The 11,537-nt window shown below is 41.9% G+C and overlaps 1 long non-coding RNA gene across 1 annotated transcript; it reads left to right on the top strand.

Moving 5' to 3' along the window:
- The first annotated feature begins 6,712 nt into the window (after positions 1-6,712).
- On the top strand, positions 6,713-7,490 carry LOC118942026. Its single transcript, XR_005037886.1, has 3 exons — positions 6,713-7,002; positions 7,115-7,285; positions 7,378-7,490. It is a non-coding gene; the product is annotated as an uncharacterized LOC118942026 (long non-coding RNA).
- Positions 7,491-11,537: the final 4,047 nt, after the last annotated feature.

The raw sequence follows: 11,537 nt of genomic DNA, 5'->3' as shown, positions 1-11,537 counted from the left end.
AATCCAAATAACTTCACAGATCTTCATTGTAAAGGGTTTAAACACTGTTTCCCATTCTTGTTCAATGAACCTTAAACAATTAATGAACATGCGCCTGTGAAACGGTCGTTAAGACACTAACATCTTACAGATGGTAAGCAATTAAGGTCACAGTTATGAAAACTTAGGGCACTAAAGAGGCCTTTCTACTGACTCTGAAAAACACCAAAAGAAAGATGCCCAGGGTCCCTGCTCATCTGCGTGAACGTGTCTTAGGCATGCTGCAAGGAGGCATGAGGACTGCAGATGGGGCCAGGGCAATAAATTACAATGGCCGTACTGTGAGACGCCTAAGACAGCACTACAGGGAGACAGGATGGAGAGCTAAACGCCCTCGCAGTGACAGACCACGTGTAACAACACCTGCACAGGATCGGTACATCTGAACATCACACCTGCAGGACAGGTACAGGATGGCAACAACAACTGCCCAAGTTACACAAGGAACACACAATCTCTCCAACAGTGCTCAGACTGTCCGCAATAAGCTGAGAGAGGCTGGACTGAGGACTTGTAGGCCTGTTGTAAGGCAGGTCCTCACCAGACATCACCGGCAACAACGTTGCCTATGGGCACAAACCCACCATCGCTGGACCAGACAGGACTGGCAAAAAGTGCTCTCCACTGACGAGTCACGGTTTTGTCTCACCAGGTGTGATGGTCGGATTCGCGTTCATCGTCGAAGGACAGAGCGTTACACCGAGGCCTGTACTCTGGAGCAGGATTGAATTGGAGGTGGAAGGTCCGTTATGGTCTGGGGCGGTGTGTCACAGCATCATCGGACTGTGCACGTCTGGGACCCGTTCGATCAGCGGGTGAGGGCTAGGGCCATTCCCCCAGGAATGTCCGGGAACTTGCAGGTGCCTTGGTGGAAGAGTGGGGTAACATCTGACAGCAAGAACGGGCAAATCTGGTGCAGTCCATGAGGAGGAGATGCACTGCAGTACTTAATATAGCTAGTGGCCACACTAGATACTGACTGTCACTTTTGTAAGGGGTGCAAACCGGTGGCAGGGAAGTTAGTCGCAGGAGAGCAGAACTTGGTAATAGCCGGAGCAGTTTAATAGCAAAACCAACGGCATAAAAATAACAAGATATTGAGTACAAAAACCCGTCGCGCACCAATAAACACGTGCACAAGCACTTAAAAGAAATAATCTCACACAAAGACATGGGGGGAACAGAGGGTTAAATACACAACAAGTGATTTATGGAATTGAAACCAGGTGTGAGGAAAAACAAGACAAAACACATGGAAAATGAAAAGTGGATCGATGTGCTCAATGACTCGCATGGAATCTTTGCTGCTGCTTCGGCTCTCATATGTTTCTCTCGTAGCCCATGTGCCAGACTCACGATGAAGTCTCTTCTGCTCATGCAGAAGGGTGTTGTTCATGCACTGTTTAAACAACACCTGTATGTTGATAGCAGCCAAGTCAAGCATGTTGTAGAACACAGCAACAGGCCAGCGAGTTCCTCCTTTCACCTAGTACAGCCGTGCCATCTGATCCAAACCATTATCCGACACTCGCTTACCTGCAGCCCGATATGGATCCTTTCCCAGATATGAAAAACCATTAAGCATGAATCAGAATAATAATCATCAGAGATGTCATGATCCAGTTCTTCCATCTGAGTCGTTTTCATTCACATCTTGTAGCAACACTAATGCACCATGTGCATCCATTCATCTTGGTCTTGCCATTGTAAAATGCACGCTCTCACTGTGTAGCCTACTCCAAGTTGGCCTAGAGTAGGCTAATAAAACTGCTTGAATTCGGTGGACTGATATGGTGTACACCATTGTGAGATTATAATTAGAACAGATGAGTACAATAGAATGGCCCTTCTTGTTCTTTATTCACAATTGGTGATTACCTAATTATCAAATCAAATCACATTTATTTATAAAGCCCTTTTTACATCAGCTGATGTCTCAAAGTGCTGTACAAAAACCCAGCCTAAAACCCCGAACAGCAAGCAATGCAGGTGTAGAAGCAGAGTAGCTAGGAGAAACTCCCTAGAAAGGCCAGAACCTAGGAAGAAACATAGAGAGGATCCAGGCTCTGAGGGGTGGCCAATCCTCTCCTGCAGAGAAATTAAACATTTACATTTATTTTGAAACATTATGACGCTCTCTGCCTTTCAGATGTTAATTTACACAGTCCATAAATCCATTTAAGTCCATAAACATTTTGTTTAGGAAGGTCATAAAAAAACGATACAAGGCAATTTATTTCAAAACAACAGAATATCTGTGCTTAGTAATCAAGGCTATGGATGCGCCATGCCAATAAAATGAACTTGTTCGTTTAGCAGACATCACAGGCCCTACCACAGTCAACAGACATATTTTACAGTAAGAATAGAATGGACTATCCCAAATGGCTATTGCTGATTGTCACCAGTAGCCTACTGACATGAAAAATTCTAGGAAAAAGTAATATTCTGAAACAGAGACCATCCGCACAATTTGTACAGTTGTTTTGCAAAAATAGGTTCATTAGAAACGTTGGAATCTGCTATTTCTGATAGGGTATAGCAATCAAAACAACTGGCCTGCATGGACCTCTAGCATGAAATGGAAGAAGTGCTATTTGTCAATGCAAGCTGTCAATGTACTCTGCACAGGTCATTAGTCTCTTCATTCTCTATTCGACAATTGATAATATCGTCACACATCAGACATTCTCGATTTAATATTGTCTTTAGGCCACATATTATTATTATTATGAATATTATGATTGTGATATTAGTTTCAATATACTGTAGGGTGTGACAAACAGAGTAAAAAACTAATGGACAACTATTCAAAGATCAAACCAAGTTTATTCACCCACTGGGTCAAACAGCTGAAAAGACAAAGACATGTTTACACAAGCACATATATGTAAACCCTCCTTGGCGGAGGCTCCTCCTTGCACATCTGGACAGCCAATACATCTCTGTTGCTAGGCAGGAACTCAAGTGGTGACTGTTCCTTCTCACTTCATCTGACATGACCTCGGCGCCCATTCCTCACTGCTCCCTAACTCACGGCTGTTCTACCTTATCAGTGGCAGAAACCAGACTGTTTTCCTTCTCCTCTCCATAGGATACATGAGATTTAACAATAACATGTTCTGACAGAATGTAAACTTTCTGTACCCCCATTCTCACTCAGTAGATTTCCATACACTCAGTTATAATATGGTAACACGAATAAGGATATTTCAAGTTAGAAGATAGAATCCAACAGATCTCACTTTTAACAGTTAACGCCATGCTATTTAAAATTACATTAACTTGGAAATGACATAAATTAACAAGAAATGAAACCTGATTAACATTCACAGTTGATTTGTATATTTACACCTCTGAGACTTATGGTCTCTGATCTATAATCACACTATGTACACTCTTATTCCCCTCTCTCGTCGTACAACGGATAATGACATTTCAGCTGGAGCTCTTGACTTCCTCCATTTCAGCTGGAGCTCTTGACTTCCTCCATTTCAGCTGGAGCTTTTGATTTCCTCCATTTCCTCCAGTGGATGTATTTCAAGGCCTACCTTCAAACTCAGTGCCTCTTTGCTTGACATCATATGAAAATCAAAAGAAATCAGCCAAGACCTCAGAAAAAAACATTGTAGACCTCCGCAAGTCTGATTCATCCTTGGGAGCAATTTCCAAACGCCTGAAGGTACCACGTTCATCTGTATAAACAATAGTACGCAAGTATAAACATGGGACCACGCAGCCGTCATACCGCTCAGGAAGGAGACGCTTTCTGTCTCCTAGAGATGAACGTACTTTGGTGCGAAAAGTGCAAATCAATCCCAGAACAACAGCAAAGGACCTTGTGAAGATGCTGGAGGAAACAGGTGCAAAAGTATCTATATCCACAGTAAAACTAGTCCTATATTGACATAACCTAAAATGCAGCTCAGCAAGGAAGAAGCCACTGCTCCAAAACCGCCATAAAAAAAGCCAGACTATGGTTTGCAACTGCACATGGGGACAAATATTGTACTTTTTGGAGAAATGTCCTCTGGTCTGATGAATCAAAAATAGAGCTGTTTGGCCATAATGACCATCATTATGTTTGGAGAAAAAAGGGGGACGCTTGCAAGCCGAAGAACACTATCCCAACCGTGAAGCACGGGGGTAGCAGCATCATGTTGTGGGGGTGATTTGCTGCAGGAAGGACTGATGTACTTCACAAAATAGATGGCATCATGAAAAATGAAAATTATGTGGATATATTGTAGCAACATCTCAATACATCACAACCTGACCTTGGAGATCCTTTTTATGTCTCTATTTTGGTTTGGTCAGGGCGTGAGTTGGGGTGGGCATTTCTATGTGTTGTGTTTCTATGATTTTCTATCTCTATGTTTTGGCCAGGTATGGTTCTCCATCAGGGACAGCTGTCTATCGTTGTCTCTGATTGGGAACCATACTTAGGTGCCTTTTTTCCCACCTGTCTTGGTGGGAAGTTGACTTTCTTTATGGCACTTTGCCTTTGAGCTTCACGGTTTGTTTTGGTATTGTTTATTGTTTTGTTGGCGTCATTTTGATCATTAAAAGATCATGTACGCTTACCACGCTGCACCTTGGTCCTCTCCTTCAAACAGCATCCTATAGAACATGTGTGGGCAGAACTGAAAAAATGTGTGCGAGCAAGGAGGCCTACAAACCTGATTCAGTTACACTAGCTCTGTCAGAAAGAGTAGGCCAAAATTCCCCGAACTTATTGTAGGAAGCTTGTGGAACGCTACCTGAAACGTTTGACCCAAGTTAAACAATTTAAAGGCAATGCTACCCAATACTAATTGAGTGTATGTAAACTTCTGACCCACTGGGAATGTGATGAAAGAAAAACGCTGAAATATATAACTACTATTATTCTGACATTTCACATTCTTAAAATAAAGTGATCCTAACAGACCTAAGACAGGGAATTGTTACTAGGATTAAATGTCAGGAATTGTGAAAAACTGAGTTGAAATATATTTGGCTAAGGTGTATGTAAACTTTTGACTTCTAACGCATTAGTGAGGTCAGGGCTTTGTGATGGCCACTCCAATACCTTGACTTTGTGGTCCTTAAGCCATTGTGCCACAACTTTGGAAGTATGCTTGGGGTCATTGTCCATTTGGAAGACCCATTTGCGACCAAGCTTTAACTTCCTGTAACGGGTGTCGTCTTCTGAAGAGGAATCGGACCAAAGCTCAGCGTGGTAAGTGTTCATGACTTTTTATTTACACTGACCGCTAAACAAAAATAACAAGAGCATAACCGAAACAGTCCTGTAAGGTGCAAAATACTAAACAGAAACTAACTACCCACAAAAACCATGTGGGAAAAAGCTACCTAAGTATGGTTCCCAATCAGAGACAACGATAGACAGCTGTCCCTGATTGAGAACCATACATGGCCAAAACAAAGAAATACAAAAACATAGAAAAAGGAACATAGAATGCCCACCCAAATCACACCCTGACCAAACCAAAATAGAGACATAAAAAGCTCTAAGGTCAGGGTGTGACAGTACCCCTCCCCCCCAAGGTGCGGACTCCGGCCGCAAAACCTGAACCTATAGGGGAGGGTCTGGGTGGGCATTTCTCTGCGGTGGCGGCTCTGGTGAGGTATGTAGACCCCGCTCCACCTCTGGCTTGGTCCACTTAGGTGGCGGCTCTGCTGAGGGACGTAGACCCCGCTCCACCTCTGGCTTGGCCCACTTAGGTGGCGGCTCTAGAGCGGGGACCCTCGCATAGCTACAACACTGACCTCAACATCTTGTAATTTAGCTCTAACGTTAGCTAGCTAGGGCACGTGGCCAGACGTGATAGGGTTGTCCTCGGTCATTTAGATTAATGTCTTTGGTGTGTGCTTGTTGTTGATCACAGATCAGGCATTGTGTTCAAGCCAGTACGGCTTGAAATGTATTTCCCAATTTCTTTCCTATAGATTTGAGTGGTTGTGGTAACTGTTTGTAGCTAGTCAGATAGCTAGCTAGATATGTTGGTTGATTTCACTGGAATATTGCCTTGCCAAGCTCCAGATCCGCAGGCAGGCGGACACCTTTTACATCATTAAAGTGGAATTTGGAACAAATGGTTGATCCACTGCAGGGAAGACAAAGGGGAGAGGGTATAAAGGGGAATCTTGTATGATGTATGATGTACAGCTACACCATAACTTCAAAATGACATTGTGTGTAATTGCATGTGCAGTGTAACATGTTGGTGAAGGCCCAATACCAAAAATGCAAGAAGTTCATGAAGTTGCAACCTTCTCTTATGGAGATCAAGGTGAAAATATGAACTGTCTGATGTATTTTCTTTATTGAACCCTTGGGCTTGATTTGTGTCAGACCCATTCTGTTTCCCCCTGTGTAGCTTATGTGTTCTGATTAGTCTCTCTTTTTTGTAGCACAAATAAACATTTTTGATGATTTCCAATTGTGACTTGTGACCCTCTTTCCTTCGTTGAGAGAGCCTTTGGGGGAAAACGGATATGTAAGTGCTGGTAGAGCTTGCTTGCTTTAATATTTTGACACTTGTTCTGTGGACTGAACAGGACACCAAACAGTCATAGAATCAAGTCTAAAAATACTAACCATTTGACTACCATGTTGGTAATCTTTTCCCACATCTAAGGAACCCTTCTATGATCCTTACACGGGCAAAGGATATCTGAATTATCGCCTGAAGACGGCATCAAGGAAGACTCATCAAGAAGAGTATTTCACCCCAGTCGGGAGGCCCAACCCATAGGAGGAAGACTGACCTGGACCACCAGCTTGTTGGTGATGCATGCAAGGAGGCCCTTTCCTTCCTTGTCCACTCGGCCAATGAAAAACACATTTATCAGACGATGAAGGGGGTGTTCCAGGATCGCCAGGAGCCAGTTTATAGTCCAGACAGAAGCACAGATGTCCTCACAGTCTTTCCCAGGTTTCTGGACATCAAAGGATTGGTGAGTGATGTAGTATGTGGTATGTGTTGGAATCAGAACTACAGGCTATTTGTCTGATTGAGAACATGATTTTGTGTTGGTCATGAAGTTCAGTTGATCCACTTTGTTTTAGGTGAATCAGGACTTTTTGCCGACGATGAAACATCCTCTAAGCTCCTTGAAAAGTGGGACGCAATATTGAAGCCTAAAGTCATCAAACTGGCAAAATCCATGACTATGACCGCCGATTTGCGTCGCCTCCTGAAGTCTGCAGAAAAACCACCAGAGAATGACTGCGAAACCAGTAAGTGGATTCTCTCGTGGATAGTGCAATGTTTCAAACTCAGCGATATTATTTTTTGTGATTTGGGGTGTTTTGCCTTTTCTTGCCCTCAGACTGGGACAATGATATGTCCTCCCTGCTGCTGCTTCATCTCCTCCCACCAGCAGCAGGAGGGAAGAGGACCAAGATCAGTGCCAGTGATGCTGTGGGTAGACTAGTGCACTTTCAGAAGGTAAGATGATACAGTAATTGTGTAATCAATTTTTTGGGTTGTTTCTTCATTGTATTAACATGTGGAAAGGGACTTAGAAGGACCCTTTGTGTGTTGCAGTCATGCTGCAGCATTGAAGAACATCATGATGGGAGCCATGGTCGACAGCCGTACCTCCTTGCCGTTGGTAGAAGACCGAGCCAGATTGACAACATCGTGGTGCCAGGCAACTAGTAGTCTGCGTTTGTTTGATTAACTACTGTTCACAGCCCACTTTGTCTTTAACTTGACGTATGGTGATGCTCTTGTCAACTTCTACAGAATAACCTCTGCAGACAACCATCTACAACATTGATATAGGCAAAACAAGAGGCATCTAGCATGATAGAGTTCAGGACAAAACTTCTTAACTAGATAAATGTATCTTGCGGTGCTTTTGTTGTCAAGTGTTGCACAGAAACAGCCAGTCATTGATATCGAATTTGAGAATTGATCACAGCTTCTATTCCGCCACCAAGTTTAGATTGGTCTGTGCTCCAGATGGTTGAAGACCGCAGTTTTCAACATACTCAGGTTTCAGAAAACATTTCAATAGTATTCATAAGGATATTATATATGGTACTTCAACCAAAGATGGGGTTTTGTGGAGCCAGTAGAAGTAGTGTTGGGAGTTAGATATAATATCAGGCGGGAAAAAAACAGGCATATATGATCAAGTCCTAGTGAAATAACCTTTTGTATATATTCCTATAGTTGAAACATTAACATTCATGTGTCGCAATTCTGAAATCTGTAAGTTATTGGAAAATGCACCTACACATCTGTGGAAGACACTTAGTAAGACTTTTGTGATGGAAGTTACTTTAAGACTCATCTCTCCCAAAACATATAAATGCTTTACAGATCCAATTGTACTATGATGACTTTGAAACTGCCAACCCACTTGGATCCAAGTGTGGTGTTCACAAGATAGGTGCCATTTAGTTTGTACTCAGTACAAGCATGCGCCTCTCCTTTGTTTTTTATGAGTCAAAGTTATTTAACAGTATATTTAGTGAATTGGTAAGCTAAGGATGTTGATATAAGTCATGATATTAGGAGAAGTGTTCATTTCCAGTGAGTGTATTTAATGGGTTTTGTTTCTGTAGCTGTCTTGGCTGGCCAGCCACTTCGGTAGCTACTGGCTGGCTAGTTTAGACCGAAGAGATGAGAGAACGATTTTCAGACTGAAGCACATACTGTGTGTTCTGACAGTGACACAATGCCCACCTGTAGACTGAAGCTGAACTTTACTACAACATTACATCTGACCTTATTTAAAATTGTCAATGTTGAGGTGGTAGAACTGACTAAATGACATGAATAATGGAGGTCTAATAAACTATTTAATTCTCCAGGTAAACATGCTTAGCTCATGTTTCTTATTTTCATATACAGTACCAGTCAAAAGTTTGGACGCAGCTACTCATTCAAGGGTTTTTCTTTATTTTTACTAATTTCTTAATTGCAGAATAATAGTGAAGACATAAACTATGAAATAACAGATATGGAACATTGTGGTAATCAAAAAATGGTTAACAAATCTAAATATATTTTTGATTTTTCAAAGTAGCCACCATTTGCCTTGATAACAGCTTTGCACATCCTTGGCATTCTCTCAACCAGCTTCACGAGGAAAGCTTTTCCAACCGTCTTGGAAGGAGTTCCCACATATGCTGAGCACGGTCCTCATGAGAGCCAGTTTCATCATAGCGCTTGATGGGGTTTTTACGACTGCACTTGAAGAAACTTTCAAAGGTCTTGAAATGCTGTCTTAAAGTAAGGATGGACTGTCGTTTCTCTTTGCTTATATGAGCTGTTCTTTCCATAATATGGACTGAATGGCTTAAATGCATTAAGAAGGATATTACACAAATTAACTTTTAACAAGGCATGCCTGTTACTTGAAATGCATTCCAGGTGACTACCTCATGAAGCTGGTTGAGAGCATGCCAAGAGTGTGCAAAGCAGTCATTGGGGTAAAGGGTAGCTACTTTGAAGAATCTAAAATATATTTTGATTTGTTTAACACTTTTTTGGTTACTACCTGATTCCATATGTGTTATTTCAAAGTTTTGATGTCTTCACTACAATGTAGAAAATAGTCAAAATAAAGAAAAACCCTTGAATGAGTAGGTGTGTCCAAACTTTTGACTGGTACTGTAGATCTTTTTTTGTTTAGTTTATTAATTCAACCATTTAAAAAAACAAGCACACATAAAACTTGAAAAAGCCATACATGCACATTAGTAAAATCATTGAGGACAAAACAGAGTAAAGTCTGGGACTTATTTCAATTGTTGTCTTCTTGAAACAAGATGGCTAGACAAGATCAAACACAGTTGAACAAAGTATGACAGCGCGATAATAAAACATACAAACAGAGAAGAAGAAAATGTATCTAATTTTTTTCATCATAGGGTAGGTACATTCATATGGGCACAGAAAGACATCAAACTGTTTTTTTACTTTAGTTTTACTTTAGCTCTAGTATACAAGAAAGTACATTTCCCAGCATTACTCCTGAACCCTGTATAAGCACATATTAGCAACACCTGATCTGGTGCTGTAATTGTTGCGTCCCTAATATGTTGCATATCTAATCTGGGCACAGAACCATAAATACTCCTATAAACCCAACCCAGTCTAATCTGGGACACCCTAGCCTCAACAGGCAGCCAATTGAGTTCCTGAAAGCAGTTCCTGCCTATGTGAGTATGTGGACTCACCTTCAATACTACCCTGATCAGCGTATTCTGGGCTATCCCCTTCATAAACTTAGATAAGCCCCCAAACCAGGAAGTACTAGCATAGTCAAAATGGCATTGATGAGGGCAGTGGCTAGCACTCTCATGGAGTCCTTATCAAGCAGCTTGGACGTTCTAGACAAAAACTTAGTCCTGGCATTAACCTTCCCTAGCACTTTAGTGGCCATGCTCACAACTCCCAAGCTTCCTTCAAGGATACATCCCGGGTAGCTAACAGAGGTTTTAGTAGTCAGCACCTCACACTCCACTCTGATTTCAGAGGACCGACACAATTTAGGTCTGGATCCCAAAATAATTGCCTCAGTTTTACCTAAGTACAGAGATAGCTTATTATCTCCTCGCCATTTGCTACTGCTCCTCGCCATTTGCTAAGCTCTGTCCAAAGTATGCTCTCCAACGTAGTTTTACTTTTGTGAGACACTAGAAGTGTAGTCATCCACAAAAAGGAAAAGATGGCAAGAACAATCATCTTTCATATAGTTTATATACAATAAAAACAGTAGAGGCCCAAGCACGCTCCCCTGCGGAACACCACAACTCATTGGTTTTGCCTGAGACAGTGAACCCTTAACCTCTACTACTTGCTCCCTACCTGAGAAATAGGACTTTACCCAGCCTAGAGGGAGACTGCTTAACCTCAGTGCCTCCAGTTTGGAGATTAGGAGACAGTAGTTAACTGTATCAAAGGCCTTCTATAGGTCAAGCAGTACCATTCCATAGAAATGAACCTCATCAATCTCTTTCCTGATGAAGACAGTCAAGTAAAGTAGACATGAATCAATGGAGTATGTTTTTCTAAAACCCGACTGAAAATCATACATTAGACTTTGTTTGTAGACACTCTCTCCAGGATCTTTGATGCTATACTGAGGATAGATGCAGGCCTATAATTCCCAGGGTCAGAATTTATACCCTTCTTATACAGATATATAACTTTAGCGTGTTTCATGCCCCTGGGAAAGGTGCATTGTTCAGGAGAGAGATTAACAATATACATAATAGAAGGGGCAGTTTGCTCATTAGAATCTCTAAGAAACCTTGCAGGAATATTATCCAGGCCTGTGGCTTTGGAGCATTTAAGCTCCACTAGCATACTGGCTCTTTTGGCTGTTGCTGCTTTTGCAAAAGAAAAAGAGTTTGCCTGAACCTCTAACTCGGCGTAATACTTCTTGACTTGGTCGTTTCCATACAAACCAGAACTGGTGGGCAGCTTGCTAACCAGCTTGCTGGCAACAGAAGTAAAAAAGAGTTTAAT

Source organism: Oncorhynchus mykiss, chromosome 20, assembly GCF_013265735.2.
Source record: "Oncorhynchus mykiss isolate Arlee chromosome 20, USDA_OmykA_1.1, whole genome shotgun sequence".
NCBI lineage: Eukaryota > Metazoa > Chordata > Actinopteri > Salmoniformes > Salmonidae > Oncorhynchus > Oncorhynchus mykiss.
This window is presented reverse-complemented; position numbering and strand designations above follow the sequence as displayed.